Source organism: Oncorhynchus nerka, linkage group LG25 (genome assembly GCF_034236695.1).
Source record: "Oncorhynchus nerka isolate Pitt River linkage group LG25, Oner_Uvic_2.0, whole genome shotgun sequence".
In the NCBI taxonomy this organism is placed as follows: Eukaryota; Metazoa; Chordata; class Actinopteri; order Salmoniformes; family Salmonidae; genus Oncorhynchus; species Oncorhynchus nerka.
The window spans coordinates 57,646,607-57,660,679 of NC_088420.1; positions in this window are offsets into that span (position 1 = coordinate 57,646,607).

The following is a 14,073-nucleotide window of genomic DNA, read 5'->3' on the forward strand; positions in this document are numbered from 1 at the left end:
AAAAAGGTAGGGGCGTAGATCAGAAAACCAGTGTTAGAGGAATTAAATTCTTATATGTTTATTACCCAATTCAATTAATACACTCAGCCCATTTCTGAGGATTTGTAAGATACTTATTTGCATCAAATGGGCGGAGACCAGTCTCAAAATCAAGCAATAGCGTTTATTCTTGAGAGTACTGAACATGATACAATTTACAACAGGTTATAAACTGAAAATAACATCATTAGGTTTCAAACTGTCCCGTCCCTCCTCCACTCCGGTACAATGGCAGTATAGTTCACAAGCCTTCCTACATCGACCCCCACCGGTTTAGACAATTTAGACCAGGCCAAGGTCTCCCTGTGTAGATAAGCATTCTAGCCAGTCTGACGATAAATTCATTCGTTTCTACCAAGGAACAGACAGTCTAACGGTTTTCTTCTGGGGAAAGAGAGGTGGACCAAAATGCAGCGTGGTTAGTTTTGTACATCTTTAATAAAGATGAAAATACAACAATCTACAAATCAAGAAACGTGAAAAAACCAAAACAGTCCTATCTGGTGCCACAAACACAAAGACAGGAACAATCACCCACAAGAGACCTAAAGAATATGGCTGCCTAAATATGGTTCCCAATCAGAGACAACGATAAACACCTGCCTCTGATTGAGAACCACTCTAGGCAACCATAGACTTACCTAGAGTACTACTCTAACCACAATACCATACCTACAAACAACCCCAGACAAAACAAACCACATAAATCCCCATGTCACACCCTGGCCTCACCAAAATACTAACGAAAACACAGAATACTAAGGCCAGGGCGTGACAGTACCCCCTCCCCAAAGGAGCGGACTCCCGGCCGCCACCTAAATCCATAGGGGAGGGTCTGGGTGGGCGTCTGTCCACGGTGGCGGCTCTGGCGCTGGACGTGGACCCCATTCCAACATAGTCTCTGTCCACCTCCTTCGCGTCCCTTGATTGGCGACCCTCGCCGCCGACCCAGGCCTACTAACCCCAACAAAGGGCCCACCTGGACTGAGGGGTGCCTCACGACTGAGGAAGCTCAGGACTGAGAGGAAGCTCAGGACTGAGGTGAAGCTCAGGACTGAGGGGAAGCTCAGGCAGGTTGATGGATCTGGCAGATCCTGGCTGGCTGGCAGTTCCGACAGATCCTGGCTGACTGGCGGTTCCGACAGATCCTGGCTGACTGGCGGTTCCGACAGATCCTGGCTGACTGGCGGTTCCGACAGATCCTGGCTGACTGGCGGTTCCGACAGATCCTGGCTGACTGGCGGTTCTGGCCGATCCTGGCTGACTGGCAGTTCTGGCCGATCCTGGCTGACTGGCGGATCCTGGCTGACTGGCGGATCCTGGCTGACTGACGGCTCTGGCAGATCCTGGCTAACTGACGGCTCTGGCAGATCCTGGCTGACTGGCAGTCCTGGCAGATCCTGGCTGACTGGCAGATCCTGGCTGAATGACGCTTCCTGGCTGAATGGCGGATCCTGGCTGAATGGCGGATCTAACGGATCCTGGCAGACTGGCGGCTCTGGCGGATCCTGGCTGACTGGCGGATCCTGGCTGAATGGCGGATCCTGGCTGAATGGCGGATCTGACGGATCCTGGCAGACTGGCGGCTCCTGGCTGACTGGCGGGTCCTGGCTGACTGGCGGCTCCTGGCTGACTGATTAAAATAAAATTCGGCATTTACATTTAACATTTGGCTGACTGGCGGCTCCTGGCTGACTGGTGGCACCTGGCTGACTGGCGGCACTGGCGGCTCCTGGCAGACTGGCGGCACCACGGGTAGCTCCGGCAACGCTGGAGAGGAAGGCTCCGGCAGTGCTGGACTGAGTAGGGCCCCTTGTTTGGGTGTGCGGCTTCCTGATCAGAGCCTGGACTGGGAAGGGAGCTCTGGCGCCTCTGGACTCAGAGCCTGGACACAGTCTTTGTTCTAATTCTGGAAGCCAGTGATTATAATTACACACATTATATTCAGATAGTGCCTAGGACCTGCGCCGCTTCCTGTTAAAATAAAATTCATACATCTATACAGTAACATAATAGTATTCTGATTAGTCAGTCCTGATTGAAATGTATACATAATTAGTCATTATTGATTAAAAAAAATCCCTTAACAACCAGGGGGTATCTGGTGTGACATATCCTTCGCATAGTTTATCAGGCTGCTGATTGTTGGCTGTGGAATGATGTCCCACTCCTCTTCAATGGCTGTGCAAAGTTGCTGGATATTTGGGGGAACTGGAAAACGCTGTCATACACCAATCCAGAGCATCCCAAACATTCTCAATTGGTGACATGTCTGGTGAGTATGCAATGGGACTTTTTCAGGTCCCGGGAATTGTGTACAGATCCTTGAGACATTATCATGCTGAAACATGAGGTGGTGGTGTCCCGTTGAAAGGCACGACAATGGGCTGATCTCATCACGGTATCTCTGTGCATTCAAATTGCCATCGATAAAATGCAATTGTGTTCATTGTCCATAGCTTATGCCTGTCCATACCATAACTCCACCACCACCATGGGCACACTGTTCACAACATTGACATCAGCAAACGGCTCACCCATACAACACCCTACAAGCTGTCTGCCATCTGCCCGGTAGAGTTGAAACCAGGATTCATCCGTGAAGACCACACTTCTCTAGCGTGCCAGAGGCAATTGAAGGTGAGCATTTGCCCTCTGAAGTCGGTCACGACATTCAAGACCCTGGTGAGGACGACAAACACGCAGATGACTTTCCCTGAGATGGTGTCTGACAGTTTGTGCAGAAATTATTCAGTTGTGCAAACCCATATTTTCATCAGCTGTCTGGGTGGCGCAAAGAAGTCGGTTGTGGAGGTCATGGGCTGGTGTGGTTACACATTGTCTGTGGTTGTGAGTCCAGTTAGACATACTGCCAAATTCTTGAAAATTACGTTGGTGGCGGCTTATGGTAGAGAAATTAACCAAAACCTATCTGGCAGCAACTCTGGTGGACATTCTTGCAGTCAGCATGCCAATTGTACACTCCCTCAAAACTTGAGACATCTGTGAGATTGTTTTGTTGTGACACAAAACTGCACATTTTAGTGGCCTTTTATTGTCCCCAGCACAAGGTGCTACTGTGCAATTAATGATCCTGCTGTTTAATCAGCTTCTTGATATTTCACACCTGTTGGATAGATCTTGGCAAAGGAGAAATGGTCACTAACAGGGATGTAAACAAATTTGTGCACAACATTGAAATCTCCTTCGATCAACACTGGCCGTCATAATCTCTCCAAAATAAATCAATGGAACACAAATAACACTAGTTTTACTAGTGATGGATATTTATTTAATGAAGTCAGTCATATTCAAATCAAATCAAATTTTATTTGTCACATACACATGGTTAGCAGATGTTAATGCGAGTATAGCGAAATGCTTGTGCTTCTAGTTCCGACAATGCAGTAATAACCAACAAGTAATCTAGCAATTCCAAAACTACTACCTTATAGACACAAGTGTAAGGGGATAAGAATATGTACATAAAGATATATGAGTGAGTGATGGTACAGAGCGGCATAGGCAAGATACAGTAGATGGTATTGAGTGCAGTATATACATATGAGATGAGTATGTAAACAAAGTGGCATAGTTAAAGTGGCTAGTGATACATGTATTACATAAAGATGCAGTAGATGATATAGAGTACAGTATATACATATACATAGAACAGGGCTCTGTTCTAGGCCCTCTCCTATTCTCGCTATACACCAAGTCACTTGGCTCTGTCATAACCTCACATGGTCTCTCCTATCATTGCTATGCAGACGACACACAATTAATCTTCTCCTTTCCCCCTTCTGATGACCAGGTGGCGAATCGCATCTCTGCATGTCTGGCAGACATATCAGTGTGGATGACGGATCACCACCTCAAGCTGAACCTCGGCAAGACGGAGCTGCTCTTCCTCCCGGGGAAGGACTGCCCGTTCCATGATCTCGCCATCACGGTTGACAACTCCATTGTGTCCTCCTCCCAGAGCGCTAAGAACCTTGGCGTGATCCTGGACAACACCCTGTCGTTCTCAACTAACATCAAGGCGGTGGCCCGTTCTTGTAGGTTCATGCTCTACAACATCCGCAGAGTACGACCCTGCCTCACACAGGAAGCAGCGCAGGTCCTAATCCAGGCACTTGTCATCTCCCGTCTGGATTACTGCAACTCGCTGTTGGCTGGGCTCCCTGCCTGTGCCATTAAACCCCTACAACTCATCCAGAACGCCGCAGCCCGTCTGGTGTTCAACCTTCCCAAGTTCTCTCACGTCACCCCGCTCCTCCGCTCTCTCCACTGGCTTCCAGTTGAAGCTCGCATCCGCTACAAGACCATGGTGCTTGCCTACGGAGCTGTGAGGGGAACGGCACCTCAGTACCTCCAGGCTCTGATCAGGCCCTACACCCAAACAAGGGCACTGCGTTCATCCACCTCTGGCCTGCTCGCCTCCCTACCACTGAGGAAGTACAGTTCCCGCGCAGCCCAGTCAAAACTGTTCGCTGCTCTGGCCCCCCAATGGTGGAACAAACTCCCTCACGACGCCAGGACAGCGGAGTCAATCACCACCTTCCGGAGACACCTGAAACCCCACCTCTTTCAGGAATACCTAGGATAGGATAAAGTAATCCTTCTCACCCCCTCCCCCCTTAAAAGATTTAGATGCACTATTGTAAAGTGGCTGTTCCACTGGATGTCTTAAGGTGAATGCACCAATTTGTAAGTCGCTCTGGATAAGAGCGTCTGCTAAATGACTTAAATGTAATGTAAATGTACATATGAGATGAATAATGTAGGGTATGTAAACATTATATTAGGTAGCATTGTTTAAAGTGGCTAGTGATATATTTTACATCATTTCCCATCAATTCCCATTATTAAAGTGGCTGGAGTTGAGTCAGTGTGTTGGCAGCAGCCACTCAATGTTAGTGGTGGCTGTTTAACAGTCTGATAGCCTTGAGATAGAAGCTGTTTTTCAGTCTCTCGGTCCCAGCTTTGATGCACCTGTACTGACCTCGCCTTCTGGATGATAGCGGGGTGAACAGGCAGTGGCTCGGGTGGTTGTTGTCCTTGATGATCTTTATGGCCTTCCTGTGACATCGGGTGGTGTAGGTGTCCTGGAGGGCAGGTAGTTTGCCCCCGGTGATGCGTTGTGCAGACCTCACTACCCTCTGGAGAGCCTTACGGTTGTGGGCGGAGCAGTTGCCGTACCAGGCGGTGATACAGCCCGACAGGATGCTCTCGATTGTGCATCTGTAGAAGTTTGTGAGTGCTTTTGGTGACAAGCCAAATTTCTTCAGCCTCCTGAGGTTGAAGAGGCGCTGCTGCGCCTAATTCACGATGCTGTCTGTGTGGGTGGACCAATTCAGTCTGTGATGTGTACGCCGAGGAACATAAAACTTACTACCCTCTCCACTGCTGTCCCATCAATGTGGATAGGGGGGTGTTCCCTCTGCTGTTTCCTGAAGTCCACAATCATCTCCTTAGTTTTGTTGACGTTGAGTGTGAGGTTATTTTCCTGACACCACACTCCGAGGGCCCTCACCTCCTCCCTGTAGGCCGTCTCGTCGTTGTTGGTAATCAAGCCTACCACTGTTGTGTCGTCCGCAAACTTGATGATATTGAGCAGTCACATGAGGCAAATTGAAATCTATTTCAGGGGAGCATCTCACCTGTGTCCAGGTCGCGGTCAATGCTGTCCTGCGAGACACTGTGCAGCCGCCTCATGTAGTCATCGCTGTACCAAACACTGAGCTTCTCTCCTGTCGACAACTGTCGGCACACACAGAAAGGTATATGTGCCGACATGCTGAAACGCAGTCAGGTTCCTCTCATTCTCATCCAACGAATTCCATATATACCTGTAATATACCAACAAAAATCCAGAAATATCTGTCAGTCGCATTAGGTCTTAATACAACACAGGTTGTAGCATCAACATGTTTAAAGCAGTGGACATACAGTAAAACAGGTTAAATTATACCTGATCTTCACACACTTTATTTAGGATGTCCTCTCACATTCTTTGAATGCTCAAACACTGATGTCATAGATTCACGGCTGATGAAGTTCATCAGTTTTGTTCAATTCTAATCTCAAAACTGAGAGGCTTATTGATGATCAACATTATTACTAAATTATACCTCATCCAGTTAGCTTTAGTTTCATCACTGCCACCAATGGATTTGTATGTGTTGTTTTCATCGACGATCTAAGAGAATTGAGAATAAAGATGTAAAACACCAACAATAGCAGAATGGTGTGACGTTTAGAAAATGGAGGACAGCTCAAGGATGAGATATGTTCCCTGGAGAAAGATCCCTGACCCTTTTAAGCCTTTTTCACACTGATATGGCTACAAATGTGTAACATACAAACAGTTGGGTTAGGACCACTGGTAAAAAGTGTATAATTAATAAATAAACACGAATGAAATTAATAAGCCATTGTAAATGTGTATAATGTTGACAAATAATGAAATACGTATTTATAAATATTCAGGAAAAGTCCCTGATAATGCTCAACTCACCATCCATGAGAAAAACCCTGCGGAATAGTCTTTAGACACCAGCTCCCTCTGATATGGGCCAAAGAGTGCCCCCTTGGGGATGCCCGCATCTAGGCAGCACACATCCACCTCCTCCTCCTGGACGATCTCTATTCCAGAGGGCACCGTGAGGGCAGCCCGGTTGGGCACCCCAAGTGCCACTGATGTGTCTGGCACAAAGACTGGAGGACCATGGGTGGGGCATTACTCCAAGAAATACTCCTTGCACTCCTCACAGACTGTGGATTTTTTTTTGACATTGGTCAGTTTTTGATGGTAGTACACATCAATGTTCAGCATGAAAATTATTAGAAAGATGATGATACTTATACCAGAAGTCTACTTTTTGGTGACTCTCACTGGCACCGTGCCCGTGATCAACCTTGAGTTTATTGCTTGGTTCCTCACACTCATCTTTGATTAGGCTGTGGTAAGAAATCACATACAGTACATGATCAATTGATACACTACATGGGCTTGTAATGCTTATCTTCATTATAGCATGCCTAGAACAATGCAACACTGCATAACTGGATAGAAGTCAACATGCGCATGCCCAAATAGTTCATAATTATCCGTAATAATAGCCTACAGTGGCTAATAAAAGTATGTGAACCCTTTGGAATTACCTGGATTTCTGCATAAATTGGTCATAAAATTAGACCTGATCTTCCTATAAGTCACCACAATAGACAAACACAGTCTGCTTAAACTAATAACACAAAAACAATTATATGTTTTCATGTCTTTATTGAACACACTGTGTAAACATTCACAGTGCAGGTTGGAAAAAGTATGTGAACCCTTTTTCTGTAGTTGCGGATCAGACCTGCACAGCGGTCAGGAGGACCATTCCTCTTTACAAAACTGTTTCAGTTCAGCAATATTCTTAGGATGTCTGGAGTGAACCACTCTCAAGGTCATGCCACAGCATTTTAAATTGGGTTGAGGTCGGGACTGGCCCACTCCAGAAGGTGTATTTTCTTCTGTTGAAGCCATTCTGTTGTTGATTTACATCTGTGTTTTGGGTCGTTGTTCTGTTGCATCACCCAACTTCTGTTGAGCTTCAATTGGCGGACAGGTAGCCTAACATTCTCTGACAAAATGTCTTGATAAACTTTGGAATTCATTTCTCCGTCAATGATAGCAAACTGTTCAGGCCCTGAGGCAGCAAAGCAGCCCAAACCATGATGCACCATATTTTACAGTTGGGATGAGGTTTTGATGTAGGTGTGCTGTGCCTTTTTTTTCTCCACACATAGTGTTGTGTGTTCCTTCCAAACAACTCAGCTTTAGTTTAATCTGTCCACAGAATATTTTGCCAGTAGTGCTGTGGAACATCCAGGTGCTCTTTTGCAAACTTCACACGTGCAGCAATGTTTTTTTTGGAAAGCAGTGGCTTCTTCCGTGGTGTACTCCCATGAACACCATTCTTGTTTAGTGTTTTACGTATCGTAGACTCGTCAACAGAGATGTTAGCATGTTCCAGAGATTTCTTTAAGTCTTTAGCTGACACTCTAGGATTCTTCTTTAACCGCATTGACATTCTGCGCTGTGCTCTTGCAGTCATCTTTGCAGGACAGCCACTCCTAGGGAGAGTAGCAACAGTGCTGAACTTTCTCAATTTATAGACTATTTGTCTTACCGTGGACTGATGAACATCAAGCCATTTGAGATACTTTTGTAACCCTTTCCAGCTTCATGCAAATCAACAATTCTTAATCTTAGGTCTTCTGAGATCTCTTTTGTTCGAGGCATGGTTCACATCAGGTAATGCTTCATGTAAATAGCAAACTCTGATTTGGTGAGTGTTTATTATATTGCAGGGCAGCTCTAACCAAAATCTCCAATCTTGTATCATTGATTGGACTCCAGGTTAGCTGAGTCCTGACTCCATTTAGCTTTTGGAAAAGTCATTAGCCTAAGGGTTCACATACTTTTTCCAACCTACACTGTGAATGTTTATGCATTCAATATAGACAAGAAAAATACCATAATTGGTGTGTCATTTGTTTAACTTCATTAGGGTAGGGGGCACTATTTTCACCTCCGGATGAAAAGTGTGCCCTAGGTAAACTGCCTGCTATTCAGGCCCGGGAATTAGGATATGCATATAGTATATTTGGATAGAAAACACTGTAAAGTTTGCAAAACTGTTAAAACAATGTCTGTGAGTATAACAGAACTGATATGGCAGGCGAAAACCTGGAAAAATCCATCCTAGGAAGTGGGATTTTTTAAATTTTTGTAGTTTTCTATTGAATGCCATTACAGTATCCATTGACTTAGGACTCAAATTGCACTTCCTATGGCTTCCACTAGATGTCAACAGTCTTTAGAAATTGTTTCATGCTTGTATTTTGAAAAATGAGGGAGTAAGACCTGTCTGAATGAGTGGACCCTGCAGTGTCCGAGGTTTTTTCATGCATGCGATGAGAGAACGCCTTTCTTGTTTTCCTTTAAAATTGACGAAGCTTTTGTCCGGTTGAAATGTTATTGATTATTATGACTAAAAACAACCTGAGGATTGATTATGAACATCGTTTGACATGTTTCTAGGAACTTTACTGATACTTTTCGGATTTTTCGTCAGTCTGTCGTGACTGCCTTTGAGCCTGTGGATTAATGAACAAAACGTGCGAACACGTTTTTGGATATAAAGAGGGACTTTATCGAACAAAACAATCATTTATTGAGTAAATGAGAGTCCTGTGAGTGCAACCATATGAAGTTCATCAAAGGTAAGTGATTAATTTTATCACGATTTCTGACTTGTGTAACTCCTCTACTTGGCTGGTAACTGTTTGTAATGATTTGTCTGCTGGGCGCTGTTCTCAGATAATCGCATGATATGCTTTCGCCGTAAAGCCTTTTAAAAATCTGACACCGTGGTTGGATTAACAAGAAGTTCATCTTTAAACCGGTGTATAACACTTTATTAATTTTTATAATGAGTATTTCTGTTTTTGAATTTGGCACTCTGAAATTTCACTGGATGTTGGCCAGGTGGAACGGTAGCGCCCCACACCCCCTAGAGAGGTTAAGCACACTGTGTCTGTCTATTGTTGTGGCTTAGAGGAATTTATGTAGAAATCCAGGTAATTCCAAAGGGTTCACATACTTTGATAAGCTGTAGACCACACTATCTGTATTTTTCGTAGCTGTCTACATACCACCACAGACCGATGAGTGCGGTTTTAGTGCCAACAATGAGCTGTATACCGCCATAAGCAAACAGGAAAACGCTCATCCAGAGGCGGCGCTCCTAGTAGCCGGGGACTTTAATGCAGGGAAACTTAAATCAGTTTTACCTCATTTCTATCAGCATGTTAAATGTGCAATCAGAGGGAAAGAAAACTCTAGACCACCATTACTCCACACACAGAGACGCGTACAAAACTCTCCCTCGCTCTCCATGTGGCAAATCTGACCATAAAATGCTATCCTCCGGATTCCTGCTTACAAGCAAAAATTAAAGCAGGAAGCACCAGTGACTCGGTCTATTAAAAAAGTGGTCAGATGAAGCAGATGCTAAACTACGGGACTGTTTTTCTAGCACAGACTGGAATATGTTCGGGGATTCTTTCGATGGCATTGAGGAGTACACCACATCAGTCACTGGTTTCATCAATAAGTGCATCGATAACGTCGTCCCCACAGTGACTGTACGTACATACCCCAACCAGAAGCCATGGCAACATCGCTAAAGGGTAGAGCTGCCGCTTTCGAGGAGCGGGACTCTAATCCGGAAGCTTATAAGAAATCCCACTATGCCCCCCGACGAACCATCAAACAGGCAAAGCTTAAATACAGGACTTAGATCGAATCGTACTAGACCGGCTCAGACGCTCGTCGGATATGACAGGGCTTGCAAACTATTACAGATTACAAAGGGAAGCATAGCCGAGAGCTGCCCAGTGACAAGAGCCTACCAGACGAGCTAAATAACTTCTATGCTCGCTTCGAGGGAACTAACACTGAAACATGCATGAGAGCATCAGCTGTTCCGGACGACTGTGTGATCACGCTATCCGCAGCCAATGTGAGTAAGACCTTTAAACAGGTCAACATTCACAAAGTCACAGGGCCAGACGGATTAACCTTTCAAATCAAATGTTATTTGTCACATACACATGGTTAGCAGATGTTAATGCGAGTGTAGCGAAATGCTTGTGCTTCTAGTTCCGACAATGGAGTAGTAACCAACGAGTAATCTAACCTAACAATTCCAAAACTACTACCTTATACACACAAGTGTAAAGGGATAAAGAAAATGTACATACAGATATATGAATGAGTGATGGAAAAGAATGGCATAGGCAAGATGCAGTAGATGGTATCGAGTACAGTATATACATACAGTGGGGAGAACAAGTATTGATACACTGCCGATTTTGCAGGTTTTCCTACTTACATGTAGAGGTCTGTAATTTTTATCACAGGTACACTTCAACTGTGAGAGACGGAATCTAAAACAAAATCCAGAAAATCACATTGTATGGTTTTAAGTAATTAATTTGCATTTTATTGCATGACATAAGTATTTGATCACCTACCAACCAGTAAGAATTCCGGCTCTTACAGACCTGTTAGTTTTTCTTTAAGAAGCCCTCCTGTTCTCCACTCGTCACCTGTATAAAAGACACCTGTCCACACACTCAATCAAACAGACTCCAACCTCTCCACAATGGCCAAGACCAGAGAGCTGTGTAAGGACATCAGGGATAAAATTGTAGACCTGCACAAGGCTGGGATGGGCTACAGGACAATAGGCAAGCAGTTTGGTGAGAAGGCAACAACTGTTGGCGCAATTATAAAAAAAATGGAAGAAGTTCAAGATGACAGTCAATCAACCTCGGTCTGGGGCTCCATGCAAGATCTCACCTCGTGGGGCATCAATGATCATGAGGAAGGTGAGGGATCAGCCCAGAACTACATGGCCGGACCTGGTCCATGACCTGAAGAGAGCTGGGACCACAGTCTCAAAGAAAACCATTAGTAACACACTACGCCGTCATGGATTAAAATCCTGCTGCGCACGCAAAGTCCCCCTGCTCAAGCCAGCGCATGTCCAGGCCCGTCTGAAGTTTGCCAGTAACCATCTGGATGATCCAGAGGAGGAATGGGAGAAGATCATGTGGTCTGATGAGACAAAAATAGAGCCTTTTGGTTTAAACTCCACTCACCGTGTTTGGAGGAAGAAGAAGGATGAGTACAACCACAAGAACACCATCCCAACCGTGAAGCATGGAGGTGGAAACATCATTCTTTGGGGATGCTTTTGTGCAAAGGGGACAGAACGACTGCCCGGTATTGACGGGAGGATGGATGGGGCCATGTATCGCGAGATCTTGGCCAACAACCTCCTTCCCTCAGTAAGAGCATTGAAGATGGGTCATGGCTGGGTCTTCCAGCATGACAATGACACGAAACACACAGCCAGGGCAACTAAGGAGTGGCTCTGTAAGAAGCATCTCAAGGTCCTGGAGTGGCCTAGCCAGTCTCCAGACCTGAACCCAATAGAAAATCTTTGGAGGGAGCTGAAAGTCCGTATTGCCCAGTGACAGCCCCGAAACCTGAAGGATCTGGAGAAGGTCTGTATGGAGAAGTGGGCCAAAATCCCTGCTGCAGTGTGTGCAAACCTGGTCAAGAACTACAGGAAACGTATGATCTCTGTAATTGCAAACAAAGGTTTCTGTACCAAATATTACGTTCTGCTTGTCTGATGTATCAAATACTTATGTCATTCAATAAAATGCAAATTAATTAATTAAAAATCATACAATGTGATTTTCTGGATTTTTGTTTTAGATTCCGTCTCTCACAGTTGAAGTGTACCTATGATAAAAAATTACAGACCTCTAATTGTTTGTAAGTAGGGAAACATGCAAAATCGGCAGTGTATCAAATACTTGTTCTCCAAACTGTATGAGATGAGTAATGTAGGGTATGTAAACATAAAAGTGGCATCGTTTACAGTGGCTAGTGATACATGTATTACATAAAGATGGCAAGATGCAGTAGATGGTAGAGAGTACAGTATTGTTGTGTCTTTGGCTATGCCGGATTAAGTGATATGACTTGCTATTCTATAAACTCATTTCTCCGTAATTAATATTACCTGATTGAGCTAATCATGTAAATGTAATTAACTAGAGAGTCGGGGCACCACAAAATAATATTTATAGAGCTGTTATCTTCCGAATAAACTCTTAAAGACCTAGTAATATTTTACATCAATAGCAGTCAATATTAATCGTCACCTTAATTCAGTCTCATCTGAAAGTTGTAAATTCTTGATTATCTGCACGAACCCTGGCTAACAAGTTGAATCAGCAATGCAAAATTGGGTTTAATTATTGATTTACTAAATACCTAACTAATCACACAGAATTATACATACACATAATTAATCATAACTTGATTACAAATTACGTCATAAAGGAAAACGTTCCTAGCGGGCGGAACAGATATGACAGCTTGTTACACAAAAGAAAAGGGTCTGGGTTTGAGTTAAAGAGCGGGAAGACTGAGGAACAAAGGGCGAAGTTGTGCTATCGTAATTACAAAATCTTATGCATTCTAAATTACCGCCCACTTGGAAAAGGAAAATGCAATAAATATTTACTGTAAGCTGCACTTCAGTAGGTTGGTGGTAGATGGAAGGCCGTGCTGCCAAACCGAGTCCTTTGAAGAACGTCTCTGGTGGTCAATTGGATACGTTGTAGTAACGTCGTTGTGTGGTAGACGGGATACTCTGTCTGTTCCTTCCTAACAAACTATAGTTTTGGTAAGTCGGTTAGGACATCTACTTTGTGCATGACAAGTAATTTTTCCAACAATTGTTTACAGACAAATGATTTCACTTATAATTCACAGTATTACAATTCCAGTGGGTCAGAAGTTTACATACACTAAGTTGACTGTGCCATTAAAAGGTACCACATTAATCTGTACAAACAATATAAATGCAAGAATAAACACCATGGCACCACGCAGCCGTCGTACCGCTCAGGAAGAAGACGCATTCTGTCTCCTAGAGATAAAGGTACTTTGGTGCGAAAAGTGCAAATCAATCCCAGAACAACATCAAAGGACCTCGTGAAGATGCTGGAGGAAATGGGTACAAAAATATCTATATCCCCAGTAAAATGAGTCCTATAACGACATAACCTGAAAGGCTGCTCAGCAAGGAAGAAGCCACTGCTCCAAAACCGCCATAAAAAAGCCAGACTACGGTTTGCAACTGCACATGGGGACACAGATTGTACTTTTTGGAGAAATGTCCTCTGGTCTGATGAAACAAAAATAGAACTGTTTGGCCTTTATGACCATTGTTATGTTTGGAGAGAAAAAGGAGACGCTTGCAAGCCGAAGAACACCATCCCAACCATGAAGCAAGGGGGTGGCAGCATCATGTTGCAGGATTGCTTTGCTGCAGGAGGGATTGGTGCACTTCACAAAATAGATGGCATCATGAGGGAAGAAAATTATGT